The sequence below is a fragment of the Loxodonta africana genome, chromosome 13 (assembly GCF_030014295.1).
Source record: "Loxodonta africana isolate mLoxAfr1 chromosome 13, mLoxAfr1.hap2, whole genome shotgun sequence".
Lineage (NCBI taxonomy): Eukaryota > Metazoa > Chordata > Mammalia > Proboscidea > Elephantidae > Loxodonta > Loxodonta africana.
Genome location: NC_087354.1, coordinates 15,318,036 through 15,340,724, shown reverse-complemented (window position 1 = coordinate 15,340,724; position 22,689 = coordinate 15,318,036). Strand labels below are relative to the sequence as shown.

The window sequence follows — 22,689 nt, the reverse complement described above, 5'->3', positions numbered from 1 at the left end:
TAGGAAAACAAAATAGTTTCTAATGTACCATTTATAGAATTAGTTGCCATTTAAAAGCCCCTCTTCATTTAGCATGTGCCTCTGTCTTGGCCCATGCTTGCTTTGTGTGTTAGGCTTTTCATGGATATCTTGATGTTACAGCATCCAGCAGACCAGTTCAAAAGTATAAAGAAGCAGAAGACCAACAAGGATGATTTTGAATTACAGGTGTTTTAGAAAAGAATGATTTGAAGATTAAAATATTAAGAGAGGCATTAGGAAAGGGAAGCAAAAAACAGACATTTGGAAAGCCTGATGCAGCCCTTGGGTGAGGGGACAAGAACAAAAGGCCTCCTTTATGATTGCAACTGTGTAAGTCAAAGGATTTTAGATTGGACCATCATACAATTAATTAGTTGGAAAAAAATTTGCCACGAGAGTGACATTTGATTCATTCTTTTTATGTTATAAGATTAATTACATAGTTAAAACCTAAATTTTATTACATACCGGATAAGATAAACTAAAAATTTTTAAGAGAATATCTTGATCAAACCTTTTATCCCCACTTTTTATTGTGAAATTAGGATTTACTTTATGTGGACTTTTCTGGGTATCAGTTAACCTCATTTAAATCTTATACTTGAATTCTAGTTCTTATTTATTTTAGGTGATTTGTGATGTCTTATCGTTTCTTTGTGAATTGGTCCATTCTTTGTTCTGTTCTCTGTATTGGAGTTTACTAAATATCTGCAAAATATACTTATGGAGCATGTACCTGGAAAAGCTTTATTTAATATATGTCTAAACTACCATGAGTAGAAAGCATTATAATATTTGTTGTATCTGGAAGTGAATAGATACGTATCATTCATTTGTAGTGTTTGGCATATTGGTATATATGTTGAGTGTCTAGTTAGTTTTTTTTTTTAGTTCGCAAACTTTGATAATCTCTATACAGTTATATGAATCCTTTTTACAAAAGCATCGAATGACATGAAAGCTTTTTTTAACCTGGAATTTCTTTGTCTCCTTTGGGGAAGAGTGGTATAAGAAATAATTAGTCACAGATTATAGCCCACGTTTTCCAGTGTTTGTTACTAATTTATAAAAGAAGAAGTTGTAGTGACTTCTTAACTAGCACTCATAGTCTGGTGGGTAGACTTTGTTTAATGAAATTGAGCTTTGCTTATAAAACTTAGAATAAACTTCAGGTCCGTGGCAGTTTCTCAGCTGAAATCTTCTATTTATGAAAATTGTCCAGTACCTACTGTACAGTTTTAACTGATGCTCGTAATGACTTTTAAGCCAGCATTTTAAGCTCATGCTCCGCCACCTTTGAAATCATTAAAGATTAAATTGTTGTGTATGTTTTTAACAATACATGTATATATTTTATTTTAACTGTTTTCTCCTAACTAGAACATTTGATTCATGTACCTCAAAGAGCCTGGTAAACTATAAAATGCTCTACAGGTATCAGGTGGCAGTAGTCATAGTAGCAGTGACCATAAAGCCATCCGATTCCGTGATCGTATTGGATGGAAAACAGGTTACTGCAGTTTTTGACAGAAGGTGAGCAGTACTTGTTCCAGAATGCTCTAAACAAGCGACCCTCAGGGCTTTTAGAATGTTTGCTTGTGTTATAGATAAGATAGTTTCTCAAGGTGATTTCTTATGTGGAATTTGACTCACCACTGACCAAAGGAAAAAAAATTCATTGAAAACGTAGTATCTTATATGCATTATGGGTTCATTGGTCTTTCTTGTTTCTTTTAAGAAGCGTGAGAACCTGTCAGTCATTTACATTTTCAATTTGTCTTATTGTTTCATATTAACATTGTTTTATTGTTAAGTCCTCTCCCCTTAACATTCGTCTTGTTGCCCCTCCTTCCCCACCGTTCACACTAACTGAAGCCTTTGGGTGGGAAGAGTTAGTCATTAACGCACAACTTCTGCCCTCCTCCCTTTTCCTCCCAGGTAGTCTGGAATAACACGGTGTTTTATACGTGTAGGATGGCATGTGTCAGATGTTCAGAGCTTGGCAGATGCCTGTATTCAGAGCTGAAGCACGGGAAAAGCCTTTTTATACATTTAAAAGAATAAACTTTTTAAATTTCTTCATTAAAAAAAAATACCCTTATATCAAACTATGCAGGAATATATGGAGAGTAATTGCCTGTCTTTCGTTTGATCCATTTCTGTACTATGGGGTAATCAGTGTTAATAGTTTGGTTATATCCTTCCACCCCTTTGCTTATGTTTACACAATTGTATAGAGCTCTGTATTTGTATATGTCCTGTTTTCCTTTTTAAACAACAAAAATAGAATCATACTGTACATATTTCTCAGAAACTTTCTTTTTTCACTTCACGGTTGATAGGACATTGACAGGTGCTCGGGGGGAAGAGTGTCATTCATTCATTCAACTTGTATTTATTGAGTACTTACTATGTACCCAGCACTGTTCACTCATGCTAGATACATCACAGAATAAATTCTTACTTGTGGAATTTTCATTTGTTGGCATCCCACGCTGAAGAAAAAAATACGGAATAAAATTCAATTGCAGAAAGTTTGGAGGACAAGCCTAGGTGCCTGCTTTGCCTAGAGCAGTGGTTTCACATGTTCTTGAGAGCCTCAGGTTTCCTGAGCCGTGCAGAGGTGAGGAATTACGGGCAGGTGCAAAGGAAGGACAAAGCAGGAGAGCGTCTCCACTTCAGGCCGAGTACTCACCTTTTGTTGCCTTACGCGTTGGTGCTCTCTACACAGAAACCCCCTCACAGGTGGGATATGCAGAAGGGACCCCTAGAAAACATACTCAGACCCACGTTAGCAGGGCCGTTTATTAAAAAGGTCGAATAAATAAAATAGATGCAGCTGAAGCTATTCTTCCCTTTTAATGAACCGCATGGAATCACTAGGAATCCAGAGTGGAATAGTAAACCACTGACTTAGCACGGGGTTTGTGAGGGGATGAGCAGGAGATAAGACTTGAGATAAGCACTCTACATTAGGCCCAGGTCATGTTGAATCTTAAATACCTAAGAAGCTAGAAGTATAATTTTAATAGGCAATGTAGAACCACTGAGTGTTTTTTGAATATGGGAGTATCAAGCTTGTAACTTTAGATGTTATTCTTTGGGATCTTTTCTGGATGAGAGTTTTGTTTATTTCATTGGCTACCACACGTTTTCTTGATTGGTTGTTTTAAGTACATTGATTTAAAAGTGACTGCCAGAGCATAGTATTCATTCATTTCCTTCACAAATATTTAAGCAGTACCTCAGTGTACCAGGCGCTATGTCAGTATTCCAGTTTGACAGATGTATGCCCTGCCCTCATGGAGCCTCTACTCTGACAGGTAGTTACTAGAATCCTGTAAGTACAGACGGCTGGTTTAGTTTGGAACAGGGTTTAACCAACCTACTCTAGGGATCAAGGTGGAGCCTTGGTGGCTCAGTGGTTAAGAACTATGGCTGCTAACCAAAAGTTCAGTTCGTACTCACCAGCTGCCCCTTTGAAACCCTGTGAGGCAATTCTAGGGATCAAGGAGAGTCTCCCTGAGGAAGTGATACTAAACTGAGGCTGGAAGGATGAGTAGGCATTAATGAGGTAAGAAGATGTCTTAGGCTGGGTTCTCCGGAGAAGCAAAACCAGTAAAGCATATGCGTGTATATATGTGGGCAGAGGGTTATCTCAAGGAAATGGCTCTTCCTGTGGTTGTAGAGGTTGGCAATTCCCAAGTCTGTGGGTCAGGCATCAGGCTGGAGACTTCTCCTGACTCACTTAGCTGCAGGGGCTGACAAATTCAAGATCGGCAGGTCAGATGGCAGGCTGCTCGCTCATGGGCTGTGGAGATCGATGAGTCCCCAGATCAGCAGGTAAGGTGGCAGGCCACTGGCTCAAGTCCCAAGAACCAGAAGTCACATGATGACAAGCTAGATAGAGAATCCAGAGCAGGCAAGCTTTATCAGACCATCCATGTATATATGTATGTATGTATGTATGTATGTATGTATATGTATTGGATGGAGGCCATACCCCTAAGGAAACTCCCTTTCAACTGATTGGCTGTTCATATCACAAAATGGGGAAACCCTGGTGGCGTAGTGGTTAAGTGCTATGGCTGCTAACCAAAAGGTCGGTAGTTCGAATCCGCCAGGCACTCCTTGGAAACTGTATGGGACAGTTCTGTTCTGTCCTATAGGGTCGCTATGAGTCGCAATCAACTCGACAGCACTGGGTTTTTTTTTTTTTTTTTTAAATCATAAAATGCGGGGTGACTGCATCAGATCACAAAATGGAGGATGACTGTATCATTACGTAACTGCCAGATCACATCATTACGTAACTGCCAAACTGCCAAACCACCAAGAATCATGGCCCAGCCAAGTTGACACAACCTTAACCACCACAGAAGGAATGAAGAACTTTACAGAGAGGGAAAAGCATGGACAAAAGTCCTGATGTTGGAGGGGGTGTGCATGATCAAAAAAATGAAGACCAGTGTATCGTAGGTGGAACATAGAAAGTGGAGTGAACAGCCAAAGAAGCCAGTAGGGATGATGTCACACACAACCTTGAACATGTTGAGGTTTGGGGACTTTTTCATAAATAGTGAAGATACAGAAGTGGAGATGGACTAAGTGGGCAGGTGGGCAAGGTTGGTGGCTGTAGAGGTAGAGAAGAGATTTTAGTTATAAAAAGTGCATCAGGCTTGGCTATTTCCTCTTTTCTCCTGGCCACAGTGCTTGGCCCAGTCTGGAGGCTTTAACTGGGACATGTGTGGAAAAGGTATGCTCCATTAGGGTTGCTAAATTGATAGAATCTAAGCCTGACCGACTTAAGCCTGAAGCTGCTAGTGGCCATCTTGGCTACTTCTCTTGAGAGCCTACCTGAGAATGGGGCAAGTACAGAGGAGAACAAAGAGAAACGGCTTCCTGTGACATCTCTTGAGTACCTGGATCCAGCATGCCTGCAATTACATTTAGCCTTGGACTTTTTCTATTCATTTATGTATCCATCATTCATCCAGCACGTTTATGGAATTAGTCTCATGGCGGGTGACCCCATGTGTGCTCTGTAAGATTTTCAAGGCTATAACTTTTCAGAAACAGATTGCCAGGCCTGTTTTCCTAGGTACCTCTGGATAGGTTCATAGAGGTGGAGTAGGTTCCAGAAGGGAAGAAGTTTTTCAGGACCCCAGAGAGTTCTGAGATAGCTGTATCTGTATACATAGATGGAAACCCTGGTGGCGTAGTGATTAAGTGCTACGGCTGCTAACCAAGAGGTCGGCAGTTCGAATCCACCAGGCGCTCCTTGGAAACTCTATGCGGCAGTTCTACTCTGTCCTATAGGGTCGCTATGAGTCGGAATCGACTTGACAGCAGTCGGTATATACATAGATACATATATGATTTTTTACATACAACATATACGTATGTGTATGTATGTGAATCTTTGGCATGCTGATGATAATAGAAGCCAAGGACAAGAATGAGATTGCTTGCAAATTGGGAAAGAAATTCCTTTAAATTCCCATGTTTAAAAGTTGAGTATAGGGAAATGAGGAGCAGTTGCCAAAGAGGCAGAAGGAAAACCAAAAGTTTGATACTGTGGAGGCCTGAGAAAGAGTATTTTAAGAAGATGTGATTGGTACATAGACACCAAATGCGATCAGGACTAATGTGTCCACGAACTTTAGTGGCAAGGTGATGGTGACTACGTTAGGGCTTTTTTCCGTCTCCTGGTGTTGCTGTAACAATACCATATGTAGGTGGCTTTAAAGGACAAAAATTAATTTTCTCAGTTCAGGAGGCTAGAAGTCCAAATTCACGGCATTGCTCCAGGGTTAGGTCCTTCTTTGTCTCTCTTCAGCTTCTGGGGGCTGCTTGCAATCCTTGGCCTTCATGGGTTTGTAGATACAGCTGCCTCTGTCATCACATGGCATCTGTCTCCCCACAGTATGTGTCTCTCCAGAAGTGTTTGTTTTCCCTTTTAATGAGACACCACTCAGGAGGGATTAGGTTTAGGACTCCACCTTCTCTGGTATGATCTCATTATCATAACAAAAGAAAAATCCTGTCTCCAGGCTGGGTCACATTCAGGCACACGGGTTAGACTTCAACTTTCTGTTTGAGGGACACAGTTCAATTCATAACAAGGGGTAGAAGCTCTAAGGAGTAAAATCCAATTTGAAGTTGGGATAAGTAGTGAGACAGGAGAGAGAAGTGACAGCAGATCTTGAAGTTTGGCTGTGAAATGGAAAAGTGAGAGAGGGCCATTGCTGGAGGGGGGTGGGCATCAAAGGGAATTATTTTTCTTCTGCTTTTCTTTCCTCTTTCCGGCTCCTCTCTTCTAAAATGAAAGATTTGAGCCTGTCTAAATGCTGATGGGAAATCTCCATAAAAGAGGAGTCGAAGATACAGAAAAAGGAAATAATTAAAAGTCCAAGGTTCCCTAAGAAGACCGGAGGGGATGGGTTCCAGAGCAGAGGTGGAGGGATTGACTTTCGGAATGGTATCATTTCCTTCTTTGTAACGAGAGAGAAAGGAAGGAAAGGTGCAAAAATAGATACAGGTTAAGGGTAGAGAGGCAGTTGTGAGAGTTCTGCCTGATGACTTGTTTCCCTTTACCAGGCAAGGCCATCTGCTTGGGGAGTGAAGATTTGTGCAGGTTTGAAATTACTGTCGCGAAGTCACATGGCAGCTTGGCTAGAGAAGTGTGGTAGAATAGTTGAGCATCGTTTAGCAAGCATTTGATGGCTGGGCTGAGAGTGGAACCATCTGCTTGTTTGGGGGATTTTCTCTTGGAGTGTTTGGCTATCTGAGGCGTGAAGAAGGTGGACTTTTGAATTCGTGCAGGTTTGGGATTTTGCCAGGTGGGTACAATGCAAGGACAGAGGAACCAAGAGGGTTTAGAATTTTGGCGAGAGAGTGATTAAAATTATGGGCTATGGAACCTGAGCTGGATTGGAGGCAAAGAATAAAAGGAAGAGTGAGTGAATAGAGAACAAAAAGGGGCCAGAGAGCTAGAGGACTCATTGATATTGAAGAACTGATGTACTGGGCTTAGTTGAGTGGCCATCTGGGAGAATGGCATGTTGTGGTCATGGAGAAACTTCAGTCATGGAGAAGTTTTACATGATGGCAGGATCTGGGGTGTGCAGGGTGGAGGAGGCCAAGGTGGAGTCAAACCCCTCCTTTTGTAAAAAGGGGTCTTTTGTAAGAGGAAGAAGGAATATATTAGCTGTGGAAGTGTTTGAGGGCTGCTGTCCCAGGAAGGAGTGTGTCTTTAGTAGCCGAACAGGACTGGGAGGTAATAGACCCAGGTTCTGTATGCTTAACCTCCTTCGGCCTCAGTTCCCTCATTGATAAAAGGCCACAGGAGACTTAGGGAAAAAAAAAAAAAAAAAAATCTCAGGCCGGAAGCAAAATAACTTAATGGATCTGCTAACTTCTTCACTTAATGAGGACAGTGAGCAGGACTTTCTGGGAAATGAAAGAATATCAGGAGATCTCAGCATTGCCAATGTTATTTATAAATGTGAGTGGATAACAAAGAGGCATGTAAATTTTAATGAAAGAGGGGGTCCAGCTAAGCAATAAGAGCACATGGATCCTGATTAAGCAATTAATGTATGCAATAGGAGAGAACTAAAAAATTATATCCTACTGAGATTGAAGGGAAGAGGTGGTCTGTCAGTCATGTTCCTGAGTTGGGGTACGGGTTAGGAGACAGTTGATTTCTTTGTCCTTTTGGCCCAGGAGACAACATTCCTGACCTTCCCTATCAAATATGAACAGGCATATCATAAAAGAATACAGGTAGTCAAATTACACAAAAAAATGTTCAAGTTCAGTTTCTAATAGAAGTGGCAAAACGTTGACCTTATTTACTTATCAGATTGGCAAAGATTACAAAGACAGATACCTAGCGTTGAAGATTATTAATGCCTAATATTGGAGACCATGTGGCAAAGATATTCTCCCACACTGTTGGAAGGAATGGAAATTGACTCAGTGTTTTCGGTGGGCAGTTGTTGGGCCAGCTAGCAGAATTTTACAGGAGAGTATGCTTGAATCAGCATTTTCACTTGCAGGAATTTACTCAACAGAAAAAATGTCGAATAGATTAAGATGTTTATCCGAGCATTATCTAAAATTATACAAATCTAAATGTGTATCAATTGCTAAAATCTGATAGCAGCTAACATCTTTTGAGTGCTTAACTAAGTTCAGGCGCTGTTTGAAACAGTTTACGTGTATTTAATCTTCAAAACAATCCAATGAAGTAAGCACTACTATTATTCCTACTTTATAGATGAATAAACATAAGGTATAAAAAAAGATATATACCAACTTTAATAGTGGTTATAGCTGTGGATAAGGAGCGCTGGTGGCGCAGAGGTTGAGTGCGTGGCAGCTAACCGAAAGGTCAGCAGTTCAAACCCACCGCCAGCTCTGTGGGAGGAGATACCTGGAGATCTGTTCCCATAAAGATTATAGCCTAGGAAACCCTATGGGGTAGCTCTCTTCTGTCATATAGGGTGTCTGTGAGTTGGAATAGACTCGACAGCACAAAATACAGCTGTAGATGGGTGGAGGGCATGAGTAAGCACACATAAATAAACACAAAAACAAGTATAAATATGTAAGTATTTATAGTAAAAGGAAAAGGCTCTACTATTAAGTTTGGTTTATTCTTTTCAATAAATATTATTTTTATAATTAAAAATTAAAATGAGACGGTTGGAATGTAGTACCACAGAGGTTTTATCCAGTGCTAACATTTTACTCCTGAGTGAGTCTAGGTGTTTGATTGTGTTTACAGTGATGGTGATGCCTGTGTGTTTGCTGTGTTGACGTAGATTGCTGTTTGCACCTGGTGGCTGGGTTGGAAGTGAGAGGTGTTGGGGTCTGGGAAAGGTTACACAGCTACCTCCTTTACCTTCCTTTGAATTCGGTAATAGGATCTGGTTCAAATGAACATTGCAACACCTTGAAGGGAAAAAAAAAAATGTTAAAGAGATGTTACTAAAGAGCGTCAGAAAACCAAATGCAGGAGAAGGGATTTTTTTCCAGTTGCTGTCAAGTTGATTCAGACTCATGGTGACCCCATGTGTCAGAGTAGAGCTGTGTTCCATAGGGTTTTCAGTGGCTGATTTTTTCTTTACCCGAAAAGAGATCACCATGATTTACTGTGTTTTGGAGCTGGCTCTGCATAAAAGCATGTTAATTATTTTCTTACGTTGGGTGGACTTTGGTGAGTACATACAATGGCAGAGAACTCTGACGCTCTGTTTGCGCTTTAGTGCGTGTGTGTAATATGTGCTATTGTTGTTGTCTGGCCGGTGATTTGATTCTAGTTATTGAGTCCTGGAATTTCAAAGCTAGAAGGAGCTTTGTAGATAATACAGGGTTTTTTTTTTTTTTTAGGAAACTAAGCTTAGGAGAAGTTACTGGATGGGTCTTAAGTCACTTTTATGGCCAGTTAGGGCAAAAGCCAGGTCTCCTAACTTGTAGTCCAGTCAGTCTTGCCTGTATTTTAATTCTGCAAGTATTTATTGATGACCTGTTCAATCCTAGAAGCATGTAGTTAAAATTAAGCAGCTTTATCCCCTGGAGAGAACTGAGGTGTTTCATGTTAAGTGGATTTTCCTAGTTACCTCCATGAGGTTTACTTTTGAGTTTTATTGTGAATAAAATTCTAACTTTTCTTGATAAAAGTATTTTAAAATGCATCATTTTGTACTTAAAAAAAAGTATAAGGAACCTAATTCATAAGAAGACATGGAACAAGGGATATCATTGCTGATGTCAGATAGTCTTGCCTGAAAGCAGAGAATACCAGAAAAGTGTTTACCTGTGTTTTATTGACTATGCACAGGCATTCAACTGTGTGAATTATAACAGATTATGGATAACACTGTGAAAAATGGGAATTCCAGAACACTTAGCTGTATTTTTACCCAAATAACGTGCATCTCCTACATTTGTTTGCCAACTGCACCTTTTCGTAATTTTCTGGTATGTCATTTTTTTTTTACATGGTGCTGTAAAAAAATTAGCATAGCACATGTACGAAAGTACCTTGAGGGGGGTGGGGGGGGTGGGTGTGGTTGACAAACAAACAGAGGAGGCACTAGTTGTGTAAAAATACGGTGATTGTGCTCATGTGGAACTTGTACATGGACCAAGAGACAGTCGTTCAAACAGAACAAGGGGATGCTGCATGGTTTAAAATCAGGAAAGGTGTATGTCAGGGTTGTATCCTTTCACCATACCTATTCAATGTGAGTGCTGAGGAAATAATCTGAGAAGCTGGACTATATGAAGAAGAACATGGCATCAGGCTTGGAGGAAAACTCCTTAACAACCTGCAATATGTAGATGACACAGCCTTGCTTATTGAGAGCAAAGAGGACTTGAAACACTGATGAAAATCAAGTATTTCAGTATGAGTTACACCTCAGCATAAAAAAAGCAGAAATCCTCATAACTGGACCAATAAGCAACATCATAATACATGAAGAAAATATTGAAATTGTCAAGGATTTCATTTTACTTTTATGCACGGTCAGTTCCCCTGGAAGCAACAGTCAAGAAATCAAATGACCTATTGCACTGGGCAAACCTGCTGCAAAAGACCTCTTTAAAGGGTTGGAAAGCAAAGATGTCACCTTCAGGACTAAGGTACACCTGACCCAAGCCATGGTATTTTTAATTGCGTCATATGCATGTGAAAGCTGGATGATGAATAAGGAAGACTGAAGAAGAACTGACGCATTTGAACTACGTTGTTTACGAAGAAAGTTGAATATACCATGGACTGCTAGAATAGGGAGCACATTTATCTTGAAAGATGTACAGCCAGGATGCTCCTTAGAAGTGAGGATGGTGAGACTTTGTCTCACGTACTTTGGACATGTTATCAGGAGGGGCCAGTCCCTGGAGAAGGACACATGCTTGGTAAAGTAGAGGGTCAGTGACAAAGAGGAAGACCCTCAACGGGATGATGGATTGACATAGTGGCTGCAACAGTGGGCTCAAACACAGCCATGACTATGAGGATGATGCAGGATGGGGCAGTGTTTCCCTCTGTTGTACATGGGGTCTCTATGAGTCGGAACCGACTGGATGGCACCTAACAACAACAATGGCAATTCTTTGTGTTTTTTTTTTTCTGTTGCCTGGAAAATTCCATTTATAAAATCTTATTTCTTGTTGAATGCATATAAATACAAAACCCACTGCATATAAATAGGATTTTTTAAAATAAAGAAAAGCTAAGTAGGGACAAGTGATTCTCTAATCTTCAACCTTTGTTATATTGTTTATGATATATTTATGTACCTTTTATTTTTAAACAGATGTTTTTCGGGTTAATACTTCAAGAGACATTTCAGTAAATTAAAAATTTTTCAAAAAAATTTTTGAAAGATACTTTCTTGGTAATCAAAATTGTGATTACAATTCAGATTAAATTTCATTTTTATAAATGTAGTGTTATGTACGGGCCTTTGAATTTTGAGCGTATTTTCTGAAACGGTTTTGCTAAGTTAAAAATATCAATATTGAAGTTTGTTTTACATTTTTGGCAATAAAACATTTGCACTTAAAATTTTTTTATTTATATTTAGAAAATAATATTTTATTGTGTTTTAGGTGAAAGTTTACACAGCAAATTAACCGTTACTGCATTACATTTAACAATTGCTATACAAATTGTTCAATATTGGTTACTTTTTTTTTTTAATGGTGCTTTAGATGAAAATCAAGTCAGTCTCTCATACAAAAAGTTATACACACCTTGCTGTGTACTCCTAGCTGCTCTCCCCATAATGAGACAGAACATTCCTCCTCTCCACCCTGTATTCCCATGTCTGTTCAACCAGCTGGTTATGTTTTTTACGGTGTGTCAGCGTTCTCATTAATTATATTCTGCATGTTTTGTTTCCGGTAATGTGGTTTCCCTCTCCCCTTACTTTTTCATCTTTGCTTTAGAGTGATTATTGACCATTTGGTCTTATATGGATGATTTTTTTAAAGGTACCTCGTACTTGGGTAATATTCTTTATTTTATGAGCCTATCTGTTATTTAGCTAAAAAATGACCTCGGGGTAATTTTGGTTCAAGGTTTATGGAGTATTTCAAGGTAATAGTTTCAGGGAGCCCTCTAGTCTCAACTGATCCAGTAAGTCTGGACTGAAGCATTTGAGTTCTGTTCTACATTTTTATCCCATTCTATCAGGATCCATTTATTGTGGCCCTCATCAGAATGGTCATTAGTGGTAGCCAGGCACCATCTAGTTCTTCTGGTCTCAGGGCAGGTGAAGCCGTGGATTGTGTAGTCCCATAGGCTAGTTTCTTCTCTGAGTCTTTGGTTTTCTTCTTTCTCTTTTGCTCCAGCCAAGAGGAGGCCAATAGTGGTATTCTAGATTATTTACATATTTGAAGATGACAGTTTCAGTCTCTGTAAATGTTAAATGAACATTATTCTAAAAAATGTATCATTTAAACAGGTAAATTTTTGTGTGTGTGTGTTTCACATCTGACCTGAGATTAAGTGAAACAACTGGTAATGAGTATAAAGATACCAAGTCAGCACTAATATAATTGCTACCAGCCGCATGTGGCTCTTTATTTTAAATTAAACTAAAATGAAGTAGTATTAAAAATTCAGTTCCTAAGTCACAATATTATTTTTATTATCATTAAGTACTATCACAGTGGTCACATTTTATGTGCTCAACAGCCACATATGGCTAAAAACACCAAAAAAAACAGACCCGTTGCTGTTGAGTCGATTCCTACTCGTAGTGACCCTACAGGACAGAGTAGAGCTGCCACATGGACTTTCCAAGGAGCAACTGGTGGATTTCAGCTGCCAGCCTTCTGATTGGTAGGCAAATGCTTAACCACTGCGCCACCAGGGCCCGTCATGTGGCTAGTTGCTACCATTTTGGACTGTATAGAGAAAGGACATTTCTGTCATTGCAGAAGGTTCTGTTGGATCTGCACTGTGACAGATGAGAAAAAAAGACCTTAAAAACAATAATGTCAACTCCTTTTATCATGAAAGTCAAACTGCCACTGTATTTTTTTTTATTTGTAAAAATACACATAACAATATTATTCAACTCAACATTTTTCAGGTGTACAATTTAGTGATATCAGTTACATTAATCTGCTGTGCAACCGTTACCCTTAATTGATGCCAGATTTCCTATCACCAAGACAGAACTCGGTGCTCAAGAGTGCAGCCACCACTATATTTTAATGCTATGTAATCATAGTGCAAAGTCGTAAAGAAAAATTATCTTTGGGTTCTTTTTAGGCACCTCAAAGGCAACTTTAAAAACAAAAGAACTTGGCTACATTGAAAACATTTCCTTTTTTTTTTGCCTCTTCCTTCCCTTTTGAAATACCTCTATTTTAATATGTGTAATGCTTTTAATTCAAAGGGTTTCCTATAGAATTTTCATTTTAATGAACTTGGGACGTAAAATACCTACAGTCTTTTTTGGTGAGATACTCCAAGAAGTTTCACTATTTGCAGCAGTTTTTTTTTTTAAATTTTTATTAAGCTTCAAGTGAACATTTACAATTCCAATCAGTCTGTCACATGTAGGTTTACATACATCTTACTCCCTTCTCCCACTTGCTCTCCCCCTATTGAGTCAGCCCTTACATTCTCTCGTTTCGTGCCAATTTTACCTTCTTCCCTCTCTCTCTATCTTCCCATCCCCCCTCCAGTCAAGAGTTGCCAACACACTCTCCTGTGTCCACCTGATTTAATTAGCTCACTCTTCATCAGTATCTCTCTCCCCCCCACTGACCAGTCCTTTTCATGCCTGATGATTTGTCTTCGGGGATGGTTCCTGTCCTGTGCCATCAGAAGTTCTGGGGAGCTGCAGCAGTTTTTTAAGTTTGCTTTTCTTTTGGAACCATTAAACAAACTAAACAAACAGAAAACTAAAGAAGTTAAGCTTGCATGTCCAAATAATCAAAATTTGCATTTACCCACAAAACACATGTTTTGAATTATCTTTTTAAATTGTTTATGAATACATTTCTCATTATTTGTACAACATGCTCATTACACTCTTAATGGAAACAGAATGTCAGCAGCAGCTAGCAAAATGTGTACAAGCTGTTCGTGCTACTTTGTTAGGAGTGGCTTTCCCTTAGCAAGAGGGGCTTAGTGACCTGCTTATGCTCTCAAACTCGTTTTCCATGGTTCCTGGGTGGCACAAACAGTTTGCACTGAGCTGTTAATCTAAAGGTTGATGGTTCGAACCCACCCAGCAGCACCATGGAAGAAAGGCCTGGCAATCTGCTTCTGTAACAGATTACAGCCAAGAAAACCCCGTGGAGCAGTTCTACTCTGTAACACATGGGGTTGCCATGAGTCGGAATCGACCTGATGGTAACAGGCTTGGTGTTTGGTAGCTTCCTATCAGAAGAGGAAAGGTTGCTCTGGTTCTCTCTCTCTCATCACATTAGCCCACGGCAGCTTCTGAGTCCTCCGTTGAGATATACTGCTCCATAACGTATATTAAAAGGGAGAGAGTACTGGAGGAGGAATGCACTAATATTGCTGGTAGGAAAAGAGGTCTGTCACCGTTCCCATGTCGACACGTGGTATTTAACTCATACTGTATACTTGCTCAGAAGCAATGAGATTAAATTATCGATCCAACTAGAAAGCTTGTTGAGGGTATTATGGTGGTTTATGAATGAAGTGCTTTTTTCTTTCACCAAATCATCATTAACTTTTTATAGCTGGTATGAACTTAACTGCATTTAATTGGTCATGTCTTTGAAATGTGTTGTTAGAGACCAGGATAGACAATGTTAGACTCAACCCCAGAATCCTAGTGGCTTGTGGAAGGTTTTTTTTTTTTTTTCCCCCGTGCCGTATTTTTTTTTTTTACCAAGTGCCGTTGAATTCTGGCTCATGGCAGCCTCACGTGTGTCAGAGCAGAGCTGTGCTCCACAGGGTTTTCAGTGGCAGATTTTTCGGAAGTAGATCACCAGACCTTTCCTCCAAGGTGCTTCTGGGTGAGCTCAAACTGTCAACCTTTTGGTTAGCAGCCAAGCATTTTAACTGTTTGCACCACCTAGGGACTCCCTTAGTGGCTTAAAACAACACAGTTTTATTTCTTGCTCACACTACACCATTATGTCAGGTCTCTTAGGGACTCTGCTTCATGGTCCTCTCCAGGGATGAGGACTGACAGAGCCTCCACCATCTACTGGAAGAGGCGAGGTCTTTTGCACTCAAGCTCTTCAAGGTCTCCACTTTGACATAGTTTCATTGAGCAAAGCGAGGCACTTGGCCATGCCCACTTTGAAGAGCTAAGTGCAGTCCTACCCAGTGCCTGGACGAGGAGAGAAGGGAGTAGGCAGAAGTAAAGCAGTGCCTAGAATCACTGAACTTGTTTGCAAAATATTTGAAGGAAATACAACTTTAGAACATCCTCATTTAAGGGGGTAGGAAGTTTTTCTTAAAAGTATGTGGTAAAGCATCGTTGATTCAAAAGTTGAGGTAAATTTTATACCAAGTGTGCTTGCCAAAGTTTTCTTTTGCATTATTTATAACAAAAATTTTGTTTAACTGTAGTAATGTGAACTTTAAGGGAGAAAAAGCTTGACTTAATTTAGAAAAACAATTTTCAATAATTTAATAGGTATTTATACTCAATGTGATTGGAATGTGAAAGTTGGCAACAAAGAAGAGGGATCAGTAGTTGGAAAATATAGCCTTGGTGATAGAAATGACTCTGGAGATCACATGATAGAATTTTGCAAGACCAACAGCTTATTCATTGCAAATACCTTTTTTCAACCACATAAACAGCGACTATACATGTGGACCTCACCAAATGGAAAACACAGGAATCAAATTGACTACATCTGTGGAAAGAGACGATGGAGAAGCTCAGTAACATCAGTCAGGATAAGGCCGGGGGCCACCTGCAGAACAGGCCATCGATTGCTCTTATGCAAATTCAAACTGAAGCTAAAGAAAGAGCCAAAGGACGGTCCTGAGTATATGCCGCCTGACTTTGGAGACCATCTCAGGAATAGATGGGACACATTGAACACTAATGGCTGAAGACCAGATGAGTTGTGGGATGACATCACAGACATTATACCTGAAGAAAGGAAAAGGTCATTAAAAAGACAGGAAAAATGGATGTCAGAAGAGACTCTGAAACTTAGTCTCGAATGTAGAATGGCTAAAGCGAATGGAAGAAGTGATGAAGAGCCGACAGAAGATTTTAAAGGACAGCTTGAGAAGACAAGTATTGTAATAAAATGTGCAAAGATCTGGAGTTAGAAAACCAAAAGGGAAGAACGTGCTTGTCATTTCTCAAGCTGAAAGAACTGAAGAAAAAATTCAAGCCTCAGGTTGCAATATCGAAGGAGTCTATGGACAAAATGAAGCCCTGGTGGCGCAGTGGCTACGAGCTTGGCTGCTAAGCAAAAGGCTGGTGGTTTGAATCCAACAGCTGTTCCTTGGAAACCCTATGGGGGAGTTCTGTTCTGTCCTATAGGGTCGCTATGAGTCAGAATTGACTTGAAGGCAGTGAGCTCCTGGTTCCGTTAAGGACAGAATATTGAACAACCCAGGAAGCATCAGAAGATGGAAGGAACACATAGAGTCACCGTACCAAAAAGAACTGGTTGATATACAACTATTTAAGGACGTAGCATGTGATCAAGAACCAACGATATAGAAGGAAGAAGTCCAAGCTGCACTGAAGGCATTGGTGGAAACCAAGGCTTCAGAAACTGATGGAATATCAATTGATATGTTTCAATAAACAGATGCAGCATTGGAGGTGTTCACTCGCCTGGCCGACGGACTGGAAGTGATCCATATTGGTGCCCATTCCAAAGAAAGCTGATTCCAACCGAATGCAGAAATTATCTAACTGTTAATATCACACACAAGTAAAATTTTCCAGAAGGTAATTCAAAAACAGTTGCAGCAGTGCATCCATAGGAAACTGTCAAACTCAAGCTGGATTCAGAAGAGGTCATGAAACAAGGGATACCATTACTGATGTCAGATGGATCTTGGCTGAAAGGAGAGAATACCGGAAAGATTTTACCTGTTTTATTGACTATGCAAGGGCATTTGGCTGTGTGGGTCATAACAAATTATGAACAACTTTGCGAAGAATGGGAATTCCAGAACATTTAATTGTGCTCATGTGGAACCTCTACGTAGACCAAGAGACAGTGTTCACACAGAACAAAGGGATACTATGTGATTTAAAACTAGGAGAGATGTGCATCAGGGTTGTATTCTTTCACCATACTTATTCAGCCTGTATGCTGAGCAGATAATCGCAGAAGTTGGACTGTATGAAGAAGAACGCTGCATCAGAATTGGAGGAAGACTCATTAACCACCTGTGATACACAGATGAGACAACCTTGCTTGCTGAAAGTGAAGAGGACTTGAAGCACTTACTGATGAAGATCAAAGACCACAGCCTTCAGTATGGATTGCACCTCAACATAAAGAAAACAAAAATCCTCACAACTGGACCAATGAGCAACATCATGATAAATGGAGAAAAGATTCAGGTTGTCAAGAATTTCATTTTACTTGGATCCACAATCAAGCAGCAGTCAAGAAATCAAATGCTGTATTGCACTGGACAAATCTGCTGCAAAAGACCTCTTTAAGTGCTGAAAAGCGAAGATGTCACTTTGAGGACTAAGGTGTGCCTGACCCAAGCCATGGTGTTTTCAGTTTCCTCCTGTGCATCTGAAAGCTGAACAGTGAGTATGGAAGACCAGAGAAGAGTTGATGCCTTTGAATTATGGGGTTGGCAAAGAATGTTGAATATACCGTGAACTGCCAGAAGAACAAACAAGTCTGTCTTGGAAGATGTACAGCCAAAGTGCTTCTTGGAATTGAAGATGGCAACACTTTGTCTCACATACTTTGAACACGTCAGAAAGAACCAGTCCCTGGAGAAGGACATCATGCTTGGTAAGGCTGGAGGGTCGGCAAAAAAGAGGAAAACCGTCGATGAGATAGACTGACACAGTGGCTGCACCAGTGGCCTCAGACGTAGCAGTGGTTGTGAGGATGGTGCAGGACCAGGTAGTGTTCCATTCTACTGTGTACAGGGTCGCTGTGAGTTGGAACCAACTTGACAACTAACAATGACAACAACAACATTCATGCTCAAGGAATTTGAATACAGGTTAGGTATCTGTTAAAGCTTTTGTTTGTCAGATTTGTGAGAAACAAATGATAGTAATATTTGAGACACACATTAATATTATTGCTTTTATCAGGATTTTAGGTTAAAAAAATGGTAATCAATGGTAAATTCTGTAGCTTAAGATTAACAAATTTGTGGCTGTGTGACATCCATAACCCAGTATTGAGCTTAGTTCATCTCAGAGGTATAAGAACTTTGATATTAATTAAGAGTCTGGTAGTTGTCCAGCCTCTCACTTACTTGACCTAAACTATGCTGTTAATTGCCGTTGAGTCAGTTCCTACTCATGGCAGCCCCATCTGTGGAAGTATAAAAATTCAAATGTATAGTGTATTCCTCATTATTTGTCCACGTTGCTAAAAATGTGGTCATTGAAAAGCCGAGAATGACTTATTGCAGCACACCAGCAGGTGTCAGCATAGCCTACGCTTTTTAGTCAGACTTTTTTGACATGTATTAGTCTTTTTTTTTTTTTTTTTTTAAATTAAGAAGATTCTAATGAACTGCAGTTTTCTGAAGGTCACTGTGCTTATTTTTAAATAAAAACACAGGGTAGTTATTCATTAATAAAGACAGAGTGATGCAGTATTGGCAGCAGAAACATTCAGGGCTTAATTGTGTGTATAGCTGTAGCTCAAAAGAGCTAGCTGTTCTGTGGTGGAAGAATTCCAATGGTATTTGACAGAGCCAAGTATGCATCGGGAAGGAGTGACCATGAGCCTGTGAGTTAGCCAGATGTGAAACTGGTACTGTCCCAGCAGGTGAAACTGCGTGAGGGCCTAACTGTGTTAGAGGAACTGCTGTTACTAAGCCTCTTGTTTATTTCCGCTGCCAGAGTTACCTAGTTTGCCTAGAATGCTTTGGATGTATGTCCCTAAGTGGAGGTGTATATTCTCCTTAGCAAGGAGAAGTATCAATACGAGGAAAAGAATCATTCAGGTCCAAGAGTAACGTCTGAGAAAGAACTTTTCATGAAGGACCTCCTTGCCTATATTGCTGTGAAAACATGGGGAAAAATAGAAACAGTTCTCAGCGTTTGAAAACTAAATATAAGTGGTTTTATAGAGGGGGGTACAAAATAAATGCTTTATAGACTTTCAGAACAGTATTCAGATTCATTGATATTTCCTTATTATAGATGGGTAAAGTTATGTGTATGTAAGCAGTATTGTGAAGTATTTACATCAGTACACCAATATGAAATTAGTAATTTCATTGCTTGCAGCAAACCAGTGGATTTCCATTGCTTTCAGGATTTTTTCAAAATTTATTTTTTAGTATGAAATAAAAGCTCTCAATGATGCGTTCCTTGTTTCTCTCTACAAAATCGTTATACGCCTTCCTACCATGTGGTCCAGACAATACCAAACAAATAGCATTGCTGTTATTGAGTGTTTAGAACCCAAATTGGATATAATATGACTGCTTAGTCAATTCTGTAACAGTTTAAACTGAGCGTAGCACACTTTACAATTTAAATTTTATTACTTTCAATTAAAGAAATTTGGGCTTGTTGTTAAAAATTCCAATGATGTTGAAGTAGATGGAGAACAGCAATCCTCTATTAAATATTTGTATGGAAAATTATTTTGTTATTGCAAATTGAAAACTTTCTAGTCTCACATTTTTGTTTTTCTGTTGACGTAATTGTTTTTAAAACAAGGTTTTTGAAAATGTGAGATTTCTTCAGGAGTACTGTTACGGAGTTACAGCAGAATAGATTGTAATTTCCCAAACATACCTTATTCTCTTTTCATTTGTTGCTTCCTGTGCCTAGAAGGCTAACCAGAACTAACCCCCTCCCCAGTCAGTTAACAAATTTATATTTGTCTTTCAGGACTCAAACCTAATTTCTTTTAAAAAGCCGTTCCTGATATTTAGTTCTTGATATCTAGTTTACCCTACAATATGTTTGTATGTAGAATTAAAAAAAAATTAGTCATATCTTTATGCATGTGTAAATCTGAACTGTGTGTGTGTGTGTGAGTTTGATATGCAGTCTGGCTTTTTCTCCTACCCCAATGCCTCTGGTAAAGAGAAGCCGGCTCTCACCCTGTGTGTGAATTTTTTCTAGGATTCTTTTCATGGAAGGTCCAGTCCTTTGAGGGCTCTGACCCTGTGTAAAGGACTCCCTTACACAGATTCAGCTCCTTTCCTCCCTTCCGCCAATGGCTAGTGCCCTGTCCCGGCCACACCACATCCCTGCTCTGACCTCAGAACCTATGGCCAGGCCTGACACGCCTTGGCCGCGTGTGCTCCAGTTCACTCTGTTCAGTCTGAGCTTAGGTCTTGGTTTCCGGCAGGAGCATCAAGTGAGACTTTGGGGGTTGTATTTTAACCAACATTTGTGTTTTATAACAGGAAAGGGTCCACATCAGTGCAGTCTGTCATGTTGCTGAAAATTCTTCCATGTATTGAGAGGAGTTGATTGTCACATAACAGAGACCTAACAATTCCTCTGGATAACATCAAGATTGTGTAAAATCTGTGTTAAGCAAACCCTGCGTAAAGGAAAAACAGATTATTACCGAGGCATACCAGAAGAAGAACTTGTTTGTGGACATTCAGTAATGTACCAAGAAGTAAAAAGTCAAAATGAGGTAGCTTTGGCTGGTAAATGTAGCAGTAAACAAAGCCAAGTCTTCACACGTGTACACAGAATGGAAAGACCTTTTGATAAGGTGCGTAGATCATGCTTGAGCAATTGTGCACAGCATTGTCTTTGTGATCGATACACGCTGTAGTTCTTCTGTGGTCATTGTAATTACTTGCATGGCCCCTGGTCTGTGCAAATCGTACGAAGAAAGATTGGCTTACTTTTACCCACTGTGGATAGAAAACCCTGCCAGAGAAGTGCTTTCCCCTGACCTTCATTAGTGAGAGGGATAAAAGGGTACGTGAGCATTTTCTGCAAGGTAGAAATGCAAGGCCAAACACATAATCATTCAGCCCAATATGGATTAATTTGAAAACTTTCAAAAATGGTATGTATGGTCTTCATGGATTGAATTGTGTCCCCCAAAAATATGTGTGTCAGTTTAGCTAGGCCGTGATTCCCAGGACTGTGTGATTGTCCGCCATTTTGTCATCTGCTGTGGTTTTCCTGTATGTTGTAAATCCTACCTCTGTGCTGTTAATGAGGTGGGATAGGCGGCAGTTACGTTAATGAGGCAGGGCTCAATCTACAAGATTGGGTTGTGTCTTGAGCTAGTCTCTTTTGAGATATAAAAGAGAAAAGTGAGCAGAGAGACAGTTGGTACCTCGTACCGCCAAGAAAGCAGCACTGGGAGCAGAGCGTGTCCTTTGGACCCGGGGTTCCTGCATGGAGAAGCTCCTAGTCCAGGGGAAGATTGATGAGAAGGACTGTCCTCCAGGGCCGACAGAGAAAGCCCTCCCCTGAAGCTGACACCTGAATTTGGACTTTTAGTGTACGAGATTGAGAAAATAAATTTCTCAGTTAAAGCCATCCACTTTTGGTATTTCTGTTATAGCAGCACTAGATAACTAAGACAATAGTGCAAAGCAAATAGGCATGAATTGGCCTCAGTAGAAACTCTGCTCCTATTTCTAAACATCGAAGAAATTTCCCAAAAGGGTAGGGGAGAGGGATAGGGAGAAAGGTAATGCAAACTCAGGTTTTGAACATCAAGAAATCCAGTTTATTGTCTATGTTCATAAGGAATAAATATTTAGTTTCATTTTAACAGGTTGTTTTCTTTTCTTTTTTCCCTCTTATTTAATCTTACCAACATTTATTTTTCTCAGCCTTGATTTTTCCCATTGTCTCTGGTGGTGAAAGTCTGCTGTATGTATCAATTTTGGCTAAAGTTTTTGTTATTGAATGAGTACATATGTAGGATAAAATTTTAAAGCATTTTATTCTTTGAAAGAATTTAGTGATTTAATGTAAATTATAATTTTGTATTTTTAAAAACCTTTGGATATGTATTAATAGGGTCATGGTATATAATATTAGATTTCTGAGCCCACATACTGAAACCCTTGTATGTTTAGTAATCACAGTGAAATACATATATTTTTAAAAATAATGTTCTTTTCCCTCATATCTCTGTCATGTGTCAGTTTAACAGTGCACTTTCAGTGCTGCCAAGCGTCGTAAAGGTCTGTCATTATGTTGTGATCAGTAATTTCCTGAAACAATACGTTGAAGATGTATGTTCTACGGCTAGAGTTGAAGCATTAGTCGTTTCACTAGTGTACGTCAGTGGCTCTTCAAGGTCGTCTCCAGACCAGCAGCATCAGTGCGACCTGGGAACGTATTAGAAACGCAAACGGTTGGACCCACCCCAGACCTACTGAAATCAGAAGCTCTGAGGGTGAGGCCCAGGGACTGGTCCCTTAGGGCATCCTGCTTCAAGCTGAAGCTCGAGAACCACCGGTGTACCAGCTTAGCTTCACACTTAGCATCTAAATCTGGACAGGGCTTTGTG

At 39.8% G+C, this 22,689-nt stretch overlaps 1 protein-coding gene across 4 annotated transcripts in view; it reads left to right on the top strand.

Annotated features, from left to right (window-relative positions):
- LRRC28 (leucine rich repeat containing 28) overlaps positions 1 to 22,689 on the top strand; it is a 266,213-nt gene that overhangs the window by 5,465 nt on the left and 238,059 nt on the right. The window lies entirely within an intron of this gene.